Consider the following 14,841-nt stretch of genomic DNA (forward strand, 5'->3'; position numbering starts at 1 on the left):
TTCTTTTTAAGCGCTATTGTTTTACTTATTTGTCAAAGCAATCAATCTCTCTCTCTTTTCACACACTGGGCCCTCCTTGCTCATTAGAATAAGTCTGCAGACTGGCAGGAAGCACTAGGGAAATAGATCTCTCTCTCTCTCTTGCGCTGTCTGTCTCTCTCTCACTAGTTGGGAGTGGGGGGGGAGTAGGGGATGATTCCAGCCCACATCCATCTCCATTAGTGTAACAGCGTAGAGCAGCTCAGACAACTCCACCCCATCCCCCTCCCCAAACTCTCCTCACCCCGCTCTCTCAGGATCGCATTTCTCTCACTGCTATTTTTCCAGGTGGAGGGAGAGAGAGAGTGAGAGGAAAGAGAAGGTGGGGGTGCCATGCATAGAGAGGGGGATGATTTAGACCCTGGCGCAAAAGAGTCATCTATCCTCAGCTTCCTGTCCACTCTCCGATGTCATGACCCTCAGGGGAGGCTTGACTCTCAGACCAGCTCCAATATAGAGACTGTATGTGCGAGTGTGTATTAGGGGGCTTCCACTGTGCCATTCATATCCCTCAAATACAGTCTTCACTGGGATTCCAGCCCCCTTCTTTTTTCTAACAACAAGGGCCCTGTTTACAGTTTCAACACCAGATCACTGTGATCTCTTCATGCAGACTGGATCATCATAATGTCAAGGCACACAGCGTCAGGCTGTGAATGTGGACAAGCTGCAATGCGTCCAACATCTGTGCCAGAAGTGTAGAAGCAATCACTGCAGAGAGGATGAACTCCCTCGATTTTAGAGGAAACTATGGGAAGAGTAGATATCCACAAACGTTTATGCAACATGTTCTCTGTCAATTTTGTTGGTGGAAGTATGGCTAATAGATGTTTCCTCTTCAAACCTTTCCCACCAGTTCCAGACCCTCACCCTACTGCCACACCTGCAACTCTACGTCACTAGAGCCTGAGCTCACTCCTTCGCTCCCACAGCAACCAGCCACCGGTCAGCATTGACCTTCACCCACCCACCCACCAATACATCTTCATTCAGACTGGGCTAATTGCTGGCCACATTATTCCAACCAAGATTAGGGGCTAGTCTTTTTGGGTCCCCCTTCACCCCCACCTCATTCCCAAAGGGACAGTCTCAGGAATCCTGAAATAGGATGCGACAGGTCAACATGAAGCCCCATGGTTAGAGGTCAGGAAGCAATTACGAGTCATAATAACGAGCAGTACGGAAAGTTCTAGATTGGCTTTGAGCTTTAGCATCTGTTTAAAGCTGCTTGCAAGGACGGGTCATTGCTAAAGCTTTCTCTAATCCAGCTAACCTGCTGTGGACCAGTAGCAGTCCTGGCACTAAAGTCTGCTGAACGATTTAGAAAGGAAAAATGACTTTACTTTGGAAGTAAATGAAGGACAACAGGTTTAGAAGTGTATAAGATAGGACAACTGATCATTTGTGATCTAAAAGTAAACTAAAGTCATGATTAATAAGACTGTATTTATGTTGTTTGCTTGGATATGGCTAAAAATTGTACAAAGTTTAGTTTTAAAAGTACTTAGCACGATATCTACTAATTTGTTTTTAAATCCTGGCTTCGTGTCTTGATTAAAATCACGACCCTTATTCTGTGATGACTCTGCCCTAATGAAGTTTAAAAAAAAAAAAAGAGTGCTGATAGTGCCCTCTTGTGGAGACTTTTCAGCCTGCTAAACATGAATGAGTGAGTAATATGTGGATAGGAAATTGGGAAATACAGGTACGTTTAATGTAACTACAAAGAAAAAGAGACAAACTCCACACAGCTGATGGAGCTAAAAGACCAGACTATTCACTCTCTTGCAGTGAGAGAGCTGTGGTTCATATTAAAATCAGCAGGAGGCTACAATTCCTAGAACAGTGATGAAAAATCGGTGTGTCAAAAAACCAAGGTCTCCACTGAGTTTATGGTGCAGGGCATTTTTAAATGTCTGACCACCATCAACCCTGACAAAAAACAGCTCCAGAATATAGGCAAAAATAAAGCTACATTAAATGAGAGAACTGTAAAACACAGTTGTACTGCAGTTCAATCAACAGTCAACTACAATCACAGTCTCTTTTCTTCTACCCCAAAAAATGCCTGTTCATCAATTTAACTGTGTGGTCCAAAAAGATATTTTACGGTTATTCATAGTTTGTAATATACACTGAGTGTTTAATTGCAGGTCATAGACCTGTAGTAAACATGCTCAACCCCACCCCCCCCCCAAAACATATTCTCAGTATCTTTATAGTTTCTCCCTAACCATGAGATAAAATGGAAAGACAAATGAGACACTATCATAAACCCCTCCTCAGAAAAAGAACCCAGGAAACTCCTGTGTGTCTCTGTGTGAGTTTTAGTGGAGATCTCAGTCAAGTCTAGATTTGCTGAGACACTGCTGTTTATCTGCAGCTGGACTAAAGACAGGAACTCAACCATTTCTCCTCCAACACCAGAAACCTTCCCAGTTCTGATCTTTATCTTGGTCAGAAATATGCTATTTCTTGTGTAATCAGTTCAGTTTTCTGACCCATCGACAAGCCACTTTTAAAACCTTTCCTCTGGCCTTTTCTGTCTGCTCTGTATAAACCTGTCCTGCTCCAGCTGGACGTGTAATACAGCAGCTTTGGGAATTTTCCGATCCTCACTTTCCTTTTGGCTACATTAAAAAACACTGAGCTGAAAACACATATACACACAGTCACACAAATTGGGAACAAGGATTTCCAGCACATTAACCTCAAGCCGAGCGAGCATGTGTGTGAGTGACCTTGCCCTCTGCCCTTCGATAAGCATCAGTGCAGCCCTGACCGCCTCTGACCTCCACACATAGGGGACCACTCAGTGCCTGGACATTAGTACCTTCTTGTATATATATGTTTTGGAAGAATCAACCCAAGTCATTGGGAGTTCTGAGAGACCAAAGCTGGCTTTGCTCTCTGTGTGGGTGGGGTAGCCTTCTACCTCCCTACCTCATTACAAGGCACAGTGCCCGCCAGCATGGGCATCTGTCAGCTGATGTGAGGGACCAGGCTTATGGCGCTCTCCTCCGGTGCCTTATTCAATCTGTTGCATTAGTGGCATTGCAAAAAGATAGCAACGGTTGACACCTCACGCTGCCAAGTTGTCATGTGCTTGTCCTCAGCCTCCTTACAATATTGTGTGTAATAACAGCCGAATTACAATTCTTACAGGACCTACAGACCTTCTATTCTTAGAGGATGAAGGTGAATGCTGTGTTAGAAGTCTATTCCAGGGACTCTGATGGTGTCGCATGGTGTGTTTACCTGAGGAGGGAATCCAACCCATGTCTCCTGCATAGAAGGCAGCATTTTTATCCACTGCACCAACCACTACCTCTGAGTAGCAGAATAATAAGCTCAGAAATCTGAGACTAACTTTCTGCACTAAAGAAAAACCCTTACTGTAAAGCCATTAATATGACACTATGTAAATATATCCACTCATAAGTTCACGGTCTAATGGTCAGTCTCTGAATAGCCCTGTCCATTATAACGCTGGGCATCAGAAAGATCAGAACTCATAATGGTTTGATTATGGAAATAGCCACTTTCAAATAGCTCTTCCAACATAAGTCTCATTAAGAGGACTGAGGTGTATCAGATGATCAACCACTATCCATTACTCCATGCCTCCAGCAGCTGTGGAGGCAGAGCATTTCTGCAGCCTTCAGAAAGAGGAAGAGAGGGCCTGGGAGATGGAGAGGAGAAAGAATGGAGTGATGGATGGGATCAGGTTCAGATGGAGGATGGAGTGACAGATCGGAGGTGAGGAAGGAAGGGTAGATGAAAATAGAGAGGGTCAGATTATCACTGACAGATACTCAATACTCATCTCTATGTATAGCCCATAAATTTGACATTCTTCCTCTTCCCTTCATTTGCCTTGCCTTCCCTTCCCTTCTAGTGACAAATGAGAAACAGGCAAAGCTGAGAAAGAGGGAAGATTGAAGGAAGAAACATGCCGTAGTGACAGGAGTCATAAAAGTGAAACTGTTCATATTTGGGTGCTATGTGTCTGAGGGCTAAGAAGAGATCGTGAGCGTTCTGAGATCTGAGACCATTAGAGATGAGGTCATATACAGTCTTCAAACATGCATGCACTTATAATATTTTATAGTATGTCCCACATGGTCATATAGACTGCATTCAGCCATGATTAGGATCATAAAAGCCTTTCCAGATCATCCCATATGTATTGGAACTCCATCTCTCAATTACAGCCCAGTGCTGGACAGCTCTATACACCTCTAGCTGACACATGGCATTGGGCAAGGTGAACTTTGGCTCATGTGCTGCACATAATATTATTTTCTAGTTTTTCTTCTCCTGTGGTTATCTGCTGTGATCTCTAGTGAAATTATTTTTTTTTCTGCTTATTCTCACCCAAGTGCATTTGTAAAATCGTCCATATTACAGTGGCTATAAAACAGAAGCACAGATGCCTTATAATGAGACTCTCTCCCTTCTCATTCTTCTCTCTCTCTCTCTCTCTCTCTCTCACACACACACACACACACACACACACACACACACACACACACACACACACACACACATGTCTACTCAGGTCTCCCAATGTGCCTCAGAGCTGACAGAACAAAGGAAAAAGATGATACAGCACAATGAACTTTGCTACTGTCATTTTTCTGCTCCACTGCTGTTGAGATGTTGGAGAGTCCTAAAGAACACTGCAAGGCTAGAGTAAGTCCAAAGACAATGTGATATGGAGCATTGCATACATTGTCATATATACCCCACATAACACATTTCATCTTACTGAACACATTCTAACTCTGTGTGTGTGTGTGTGTGTGTGTGTACATATATGGGACATATTTAGAATAAGACTACTTATAAAGGTTTATATATGGTTTAAATATCTTTATAATAAGTTACTAATTATGTTGGTAGTACATTAAAAGTCATTAGTAATCAGTTATAACACATAGATAGAAAGGGCAATGGTGGCCTGTTGTTTGCCAAAAAGTGAACCTACATCCATCTACAGTTAACCTCAGACCTTGCCAGATATTGACCTTACTTTACTTCTCCATTTGATGAATTAACCACCAACAGACTGTCTTTATATATAATGGAAAAAACAGAGAAATAGGCGTCACTGCGGTGGCGCAGCAGGTTAGTGTCGCAGTCAGCAGCTCCAGGGACCTGGAGGTTGTGGGTTCGATTCCCGCTCCGGGTGACTGTCTGTGAGGAGTTGGTGTGTTCGTCCTGTGTCCGTGTGGGTTTCCTCCGGGTGCTCCAGTTTCCTCCCACGGTCCAAAAACACACGTTGGTAGGTGGATTGGCGACTTAAAAGTGTCCGTAGATGTGAGTGTGTGAGTGAATGTGTGTGTCTGTGTTGCCCTGTGAAGGACTGGGGCCCCCTCCAGGGTGTATTCCCGCCTTACGCCCAATGATTCCAGGTAGGCTCTGGACCCACCGTGACCCTGAACTGAATAAGTGCTTACAGATAATGAATGAATGAATGAAAAACAGAGAAATGAGACAACAGAGAGAAGCAGAAATGGACAGATACAGACAGATAGACTGAACTGAAGTGAGGCATATGAGAATGGACAGTGCAAAACAACATATCTTTTGAGTGTAAAGAGGAAGGACAGCATAAAGAGTGTGAGGAGAGTAGAAAGGTGTGAGAGGGAGAGAGAGAGAGAGAGAGAGAGAGAGAGAGATTGTATGTTTTTATTCTTCGCAAAACAAGACAAATGTGACCATAAGCCTTTCTTTCTCACCTCACCTTCCACAAGTTGAACCCAATTTATACTTCTGCGTCGACCCTACGCTGTAGGCTACACGCATCTCTCAGAAATGTAACTACGCATCACGTTGACGCACACTGCAACGTCTGTGATTGGTCAGGAGTCAGATGGACATTGTTTATGCAGAACCGAAGAAAGGAACATGAACTCCTCTCCTCCACACACAGGTCCCTTTGAACAAAGGAAAAATATAGAGGTCTCCAGGGAAAAAATATTACTCAGTGAGAAGCAATACCATGCGAAAACATGCCGGCTTTGTATTTGTTTCTTTCCTGGTACCTCTGTTCCAAACAACAACCTACTCCCTAAATAATGCACTTTAAATCTTTATAAAAGTAATTCTACTGCACCTCTACATTGTGTGCTACACAGTATCTAGTGGTGTGGCGGTGTAATTGCAGAGCGACACAGACACCAACGCAGAAGTACAAATGCTCACAACAGTGTAGGGCTCTTGCGGATGCCTATGGTGTAGGCTCTGTGTTGTGTCAACGCAGAAGTATAAATCGGCCTTAACCTTTCCCTTGAGAGGTCCCAAAGGTCACAGGGGTCAGATATTCTACATGGTTTGGTCCATAACCAATAAACCCTACCCACCCAGCTAATTCTGCACACCCCGCTATGTCAGCGCACCATTCTCTCCCTGATTGGAAAAAGACAGACTGGGAAACACAGGTAAGCCATATCAACTATTTTTAATGATTATGTCTTTTAGTAATGCAGATTTCCTCATAGAAGCTTAGAGTCATTTTCCAATCAGGGTTAGGGTGTGCAGAATGGGCTGGATGCGCAGCGCTTAACTTCAGCAGCCAATGACTGTCTAGATCCCGACACCACCGACAGTCAAAAGCGAGAAACATCTGGAGGCGAAAGCGAGACTGAGAGAGAAAAGACTGTGAGAAAAGGTAGAATGAAAGTAAAAACGGATTCTTCAAGAATATTAAACTCAAAATAGACGATTATATACAGAAATATTCGGTTTACAAACCTGTTTAACTTTCGAAATTAATGAGTTTTTACTCAATTTGTCAGGAATCTCGGGGTGGACTGACGGAGACGGACGCACACCCTAAAACACAGCTACTTTTATTTACAAAAAGGATAACAAATCAAAGACAAACTAGGACTACAAAACAAAGGAAACAACTTGACAACAAATGGAAACGACGACATGAAACGAAACAAGGAACAGCAGAGACAGACTAGACCGGGCAAAACAAAGATAGGAAACGAAACAATACAATACTAGACAGGGAGAGCTAAACAGACAAACCTAGACAGGGAGAGCTTAACAATACTAGGACTTGAAACGAGGAAATGACAGAGAGAGGCATACTAAGCAACAAGACACGGAAACACTGGAAGTAAAACAACAAGACAAGGAAAGAAATGAATGACCGATATGAGGAAGCGAGACAAAGTGACTTAAGTACATCTACCAGACAAGACACACCTGAAACAGACAGAGCCATGTGCTGAGAGAGCACATGGCGAGGAAAACAGACATGACAGGACGAGGGCATGACACAATGACAAAATGTAATTCATTGGTTATGGATTCTGTTATTTAGAACCTATTTTGATGCCATGCCAGTTGAGCTAAAATTTCTTTTCCAATGCCAGATACTGACAGGCAGTTTGTCTTTATCCCAAGCAGCCTCTAGTCCTCTGTGAAGGCTTTACACTATTTATTGAAATATGTTTGTGAGGATTTGATTGCCTTAAGCCATGAGAGCATTAGTGAGGTCAGGTAGTGATGCAGGATAACGTAGTTCTAGATCACATAATCAAGACCAATTCACCCCAGAAGTATTGGATGGTGCTTCATTACTCCACTTGGCATTGGGCTTTGTGACCTTAGCTGATGTGCAGTGTCACAATTAGCTTTTTTTATGCTTTCTATAGAGATTATTTAAGTTGTGGGTTCACAGTGGGTTTACCTGTAAGTAGCTGAATTCACTAAAGATGAGATAAACAAATGTTCTGACATATCGTGTATTTAAGCAGCTTAAGCTGAAAGCTAAACGTCTTTTGCAAAGAGTTTAGTGTGGCCTTGCTCTGCCCTGTGTGCGAATTCATAAACTAATTGATATAAACTGGTTAAAACTCACTGAACAACTTGTAGGAAAACAGAGCAAATGATAGCATTAGCGTGTGTATGTGTGTGTCCATATTTACACAAGCCCCATTCGTCTGCATGGCTTTAACTCTGAGTAAATGATGTGGAACATTACCACAAATAAATAATTTTTACAAGGACTGTATATCATGCATGAGCTCTAAATCACACAATAAGAGTCAGATGTGGAGATTACACTGTGAGAAAAGTGCCAGTGTTGATGGAATGCAGACGCATTCTTTTTTAATAGACTGTTTTTTGTTTTTAAAATTTGTTTTGCTTTGTTTTTATTTTCTCCTGGTTTTAGTTGTTGCCAATTCCTCCCATTAGCCTCAGCTCCCATAAATCACACACAATGCCACCAACCTGGGAGAGTAATACAAGCACATGCCTCCTCTGAGACATGTGAAACTAACCACTGCTTCTTTTCAAACTACAGAGAACACAGTTCCAATAGATAGCTCTACACCCTTGGAGGAGATCACTCGCTTCCCAAATCTGTTACGTCAGCGAACAGACGCCTACCCTGGCTTGCATTACGCTGCTCACGCAGAGAGTGAGGTCCGTTGTGTCTCTTGGACTCCTGACCCTGGAAGTCTGAGGCATCACCGAGGACTCAACCAACAATCTTCTGAAAGTCTTAGGGTTTTGAAAGAGTTAGAATGCTGATTAGAGTGCTGTTATATCCTAAAGATTCTGATCCAATTCTACAGGTTTGTCTAGAAGCTGGAAAAGTGCTGTCAGTATCTGGTTGCATTTAGCCACAAATACATTACAGAGGTCAGGTTCTTGTGTTGGGTGATTAGTTCTGGATCACATTAAGATCTGAAGTGTCAACTCATCCCAAAGCTATCAGATGGTGGTAGGGAGGTTATACTGAATCAAGTCCCATAGGTCAATTGGAGGTGCCCTATTAATTCCTTGCTTTTCTGTACAGTTTAATGTTTGAGCTAAATATTTGTGTCGACGGTGGGTGCCTCTAAATGTGGCTGCATTCACAAGTTAAAAGAAGGTTCTACTTACCTTTGGATATATACTGGAGACAGACAGATTGACAGAAAGATAAATGCACAGACCTTGCAGCGGTTCAGCTGTAGAGAACAGTCTGCTGGACGCCGGTCAGTATAAATTGTTTGGAGAGAAGCATTGCTTCCTGCATTCTTTTCTTCTTCTTTTTCTGATCCCTCGTTTTTTTTCCTTGCTCTTTCTTCTCTCTGTTTGAACTGACAGGTATACAGAGGCTCAGAATTACAGTGCGAGTACAGGAACGACAGCATGACAAACAGTGAGATAAGCCGAAGCAGTAACGTGTGTGTTTTAAAAACACTCCAGCTCCCCTATAGTCTGACACACACACACACACACACACACACACACACACACACACACACACACACACACACACACACCATATGGCAACATGTGTCTTTTCCAGTAACCAAGCACAGGTGATGCTTCTTTACTAAGTCTTTCTTTCTTAAACAGTTCTTGACGTCCTGTTTCAGAAACTTCCAGCTGCAGCACCGTGAATATGAAAATAATCATCCCTTTCTCCTCATGGATTTCTATTACAAAGACAGACCGACAATAAAGCTTTCAATATTGATCGTTTGCATTATTGTAAAGTGTCCTCCAGGGCCTCGGCTGTGACTAGGGCTGTTTTAACAGTGTTCTCTAACCCATCCACTCCATCATGTATCCAAATTTACAGCGAATTAAAGGTTGGGCACTAGGACCTGGGAAGTACTGGGCTGTAGAAGGGACTACTCTACGAGTTAAAATATATTCACACTAGTAGCAACACATCGCTCAAGACACCTTGTCTTTGTCTGCTGTGGGTGTGTAAAGGACTAATTGTCAGCTTCATCTGAAGGAAGTGTCTCTGTCATTGGTCCCAATCATTGCTTTTGTTGCATCTCAATGTCATAACACATTTGCAAAAAACAGAAGATATCATGTTTCCAATTATTGTTCGGGGCTGATTGAGAGCTTTGAGCTTCCTAATTAAGATTGGGAACACCCAGATATTACCCAGAGGAGCTGTATGTGACAGTGCAAACGTTTAAATCACTTGTACTGGACACTGAACAGATATTATCCTGCCAGCTCTCTAAGTCCAGCTAATGTCTGACTGAGTCTGTGTGAATAGAGCAGGTCATTGTCCAGAGAATTCCCACTGAGTGAGTGGGCGTAATGATACAGCTCCTGCCACATCTGCCCAGAATATTTCCCTGCTTCGTCTCTCATACTTCTGTATGGTCTTCTCACACTGCTGCTGGACATGGATACCAACCACTGCAGATTCCTTTTACAGCTTGGATCTTTGTGCATGGAGTGTAGCCGCTTTAAACTCTTTACTCCTTGCCTGTACATTATGTCCAAACAGATGTAGTGTTGATATTGACGCATAACCAGTCATTATTACAGAAGGGACGGTAGCCTCATCCACCATCTTAGTTGTGCTGGAAACACAAAGCAATTTCCACAGTGTACTTTTTGTGCCATGTTGTGTCCCCTGAACACTCTACCTAGACACCACCCCTCGCTTAAAGCAAGCAGACTATTTTCAGGAATGTGAGAACGCATCTGACACACACACAGCCTTCTGCCGTGTGCTACATGTGTGGAAGGGCAACTCTGGACCATGTCAGAACTTGGTCAGAGTTCATGTCAGAGTTCACATCTGAAAATGTATTTTTTTGTCAGTATTAAAATAAATATATTGTTTTTCACTTGGATAACTGTTCTAATTTATTTACTACTGTCAGTTTAAATCATTAGCATTTGCCCCATTAAATCCAGTGTAAAAATGACTAGCCAATTTTCTCTCATGTATCATATAAGATGGATGCCACAGTTCAATTATATCAATTATATGCTTATTATATCATTAATTAAATGCTTATTAGGTGAATACTTTTTTTAATCTAAATGTTAGTGAATGGTTCTGTAGTGCCTTCTTGGAGAAAACGTGCCCTGTATATTATTCACCATGGTTTTTATCCAACTGTGTTTGGAATATGTTAAAGCTTAGTTATAGTATACATTAGTGGCAGAGAAGAAATAGAAAGTGCAAATATAATAATCTTTACATTTTATATATGCATATGTGAACATTAGCACTTTTATATCTATATAGGCTTTGTACTGAATGGTAGAAAGTATGGATATATGAAAATAGATATAAAATACAGTGTTTTTCCTGTTAAAAACTGATGAGAAGAATTGTATGAGTAAACTTATACATTATGACTTTAACCTTGTTTTTATGAAAATATCTTGAGAAAATTATGAGTAACAATAATAAATAAATGTAGGGTGGCACGGTGGTGCAGCAGGTAGTGTCGCAGTCACACAGCTCCAGGGACCTGGAGGTTGTGGGTTCGATTCCCACTCCGGGTGACTGTCTGTGAGGAGTTGGTGTGTTCTCTCTGTGTCCGCGTGGGTTTCCTCCGGGTGCTCCGGTTTCCTCCCACAGTCCAAAAACACACGCTGGTAGGTGGATTGGCGACTCAAAAGTGTCCGTAGGTGTGAGTGTGTGTTGCCCTGTGAATGACTGGCGCCCCCTCCAGGGTGTATTCCTGCCTTGCGCCCAATGATTTCAGGTAGGCTCTGGACCCACCGTGACCCTGAATTGGATAAGCAGTTACAGATAATGGATGAATGAATGAATGAATAATAAATGAAGATAAATAAAAACGCTCATTTCCAAATCTTGAATACTAGTGTGTGCAGGCTGTATTTTGTGTTGTGGCTATAGTACACTCAAAAAAATCATTTGTTTTGATTTAGGAACACTAAAGACATAAGTGAACAAAAAGAACGAGTGGTCATACACATATCCACATGGCATTATTCACTCACACTCACACAAAACCCTCTGATCAGGGTCGTTCTGCTCCTGCGAGCCTGACCTGACTTTTCCTCCAGCACGTCACCCCTGAATTGCAATGCATGCTGGGACGAGACGTCTGCATACAGCTGTTGTTGACCCCTGGTGCACAGCAGGTCAGCACATACATTCAGCAGGCTTACAAATCAATCTGTCAATGGTAGAGGATCATATTATTGCATTTTGTCTCAATCTAGTCCAAATTCCTATATATTCCCATGGTACGTACAGCACCATAAAATCAGTGCAACCCTATCAGCATGTAACTGTAACAGATCAATAAAAAAATTGGTATGCACATTGTGAAACTATTTACAGATGCTGGGAGTCCTAGAAGAAATGTGGGGCTGATTTACAACATCATCTCTAATCAACAGCAGGCCAGAATACAATAACACACATAAAAGATTTATTAATACATCTTTTTCAGCATCACTGGCATCACTGACTTCTTTTATTCTTAACTAAAACCAGGAAGCCTGCCTTTGGCACTTTCAGCAGTTTTTGTGCTGAATTTGTGTCATCCATCTCCAATACGTTTTCATTATCTGTCAGTTCTGCATTTGATAGAATTGCTGCAGTTGTGAAATGTGGCAATAAAAGAATCATAATTAGGAGGAGAATTATAATTATTTTTTTTCTTGCTTCAATAAAATGAAATATTTTATAAACATTTCCAAGGGGACATATTATATCCCTTATTCACAAGTGGCCTGGTGTCTTAATGAAACATCTGTGATATGCTTTGATCAAAATATTATAGCGATCAAACAACACATCACCATTCACACACTGTTTAGACAGCCCTGTTCAGAACGACCGGTCTCCGCACCTTTTGTTTTAAATGTAAATGAGCCACTCTTCACCTGAACCTGAGTACACAGGATTGAGAAGCCTGGGAGCAGAAGCTCTTGTTTTCTCCTATTTTTCTTGGTACTCCTAATTCTCGGTTTACGTTTTGGCATTTTTGTTCTGTGCTCATATTTCTCTGCACATTGGGCTTGTTTTAAACCATTTAACTTTGTCTATCGTGCTCTCACATAAAGCATGAGTCCAGATATTTAGATGAGAGGGTGGTACAATTCTAAAGTCCAAGCATTTGAAAATAAACGAATCTGTGGCCTAGAAAAAAAATGAAAAAATGTATAATGGTGCAATAAGCAGCTTTAATGATAATGCAGCCACTAAAGTCCTAATATTAGCATATTTCACATTATATTTGAAGTTGAACTGAACAGTAAACATAGAGAAACCTAGCATGGTGGATATACTATGCCTTCCGCTAGCTATACTAGCCTATCTAACTATGACTTGAAACTAGACTACACCACTGAGGCAGATTTTAGCAAAGGCAGCATTCTCTCCAGCTCTAACAAGAAACGTAAGACAGCTCCCATGTGGTTTTGAGCAGTTCTTGAAGCATTGCTAGGTTTTATCCTCCACTCTGTCATGCTCTGTGTGACCTGCAGATTTGGAAGGACGTTGCTTTTTTTGCTGAGGTATACTAAAACAGGTAAGTGGATACTGGACAGAGAGACTAGAGCAGGCATATTGTTGCACTGCTGATACAGCACAGATTCAAACCACCGAGTATCAATATCAGTACTTAAAGAGTTCATGTTTAATAGCTATGTACTATTAAGGGTGCATGACCTCGACATGTGCATTGCACCGTGAGTTCATACACTCTTTCTGGAGCTGTATTCCAGCAGGGCTGCAAGTTATAAGCACACATCTGCGCAGCCATCTGCAGGAGATATTTTATTAGAAAAGAAGGCATTACTTTATATCCCAGTGGTGGATAGTTTTTGTTTTTATTAAATTAAATTATCATAGGTGTAAATAACCTACATAAACGCAAGGCCTAACAGATGGGACTGACTAACAATGTTAGTGGTAAAAACACTTAAAACAGCAGTGATTCATATATTTCCTTTTTTTTCAGCAGGAAAATACCGTGCATCACTGAACACAATGTTATTAACGAACCAACATTGCTCATTTTTCTGAACTTGTTTACAGTTAATGAGCAAATAGCATGAACAGTTGATACCAAGAATACAGTTTAACACTGTAATTAGCTGTAAATAAACATTTACACTGAACTGAAATGTTTGAAATACAATCTAAGCAAGTAAAATTTACTTAAAAGAAGCAAACATATATCTGTAAAACAGGTAAAAATAAGTTAGAAATAAGTTGAATAATCTTACTATATTCTTACAACAAATTCCAAAAGAGTACTATTAGATATTTAGACAAGATTTAAGTAAGTTTCACTTGATTAGATTGTATTGTTTGCAGCGTACAAAAAGCTTTAGGCCCCATCAACACGTGTTCAGATTTTATAAAAAAAAAAAAAAATTTGTCTGTGTGTGTGAAAATGGCTTTTTCGGTCACTGAAATCTTTTTGAAAACTCTGTTATCAGTGGTGTCATATTTAGCGGCAAAAACGAGCTTTTCGAAAAACGCTCTGTATCTGTCTCTGGCTGACATTCAAATAGTTCCTTATTCCCTCTATGGTGAATTACATAAGTCATAAAACTACAAAGTGTATGCAGATAGCACTAGATCTCAGTGTCCCACATATGAATAAATATAAATTATGTTGTATGAGAAATATATAATGCACTATTAAGATCTAGATTTAGTAATTCCATAACAGGGAGTATGGATTGATTTGGGATTTAGTCCCTGTTTCCCTCATGCCTCGTGGGGGTTTATGGCTCTCTTCTGGATGGGAATATTTTCTGAAACAAATCTGGATGTGTGTGGACAGGGCTTTAAATAATTTTTGTGTTACAAAATATAAATGTAATTCAAACTGTGTCTTTCTCTTTTTCATTTTATAGTAATGGTTTCATAATATTACAAATGACGATTGTCATTTTATATATATAAAAAAAACAAAATATCTATATTAATCTAGTCTAATATATATAATATAATATATATATATATATATTAGACTTTTATCTTTGGGGTCATCTGAAAGCAATAGTCTATGCTGTGAAGATACG

Source organism: Hoplias malabaricus, chromosome 13 (genome assembly GCF_029633855.1).
Source record: "Hoplias malabaricus isolate fHopMal1 chromosome 13, fHopMal1.hap1, whole genome shotgun sequence".
Classification (NCBI taxonomy): Eukaryota; Metazoa; Chordata; class Actinopteri; order Characiformes; family Erythrinidae; genus Hoplias; species Hoplias malabaricus.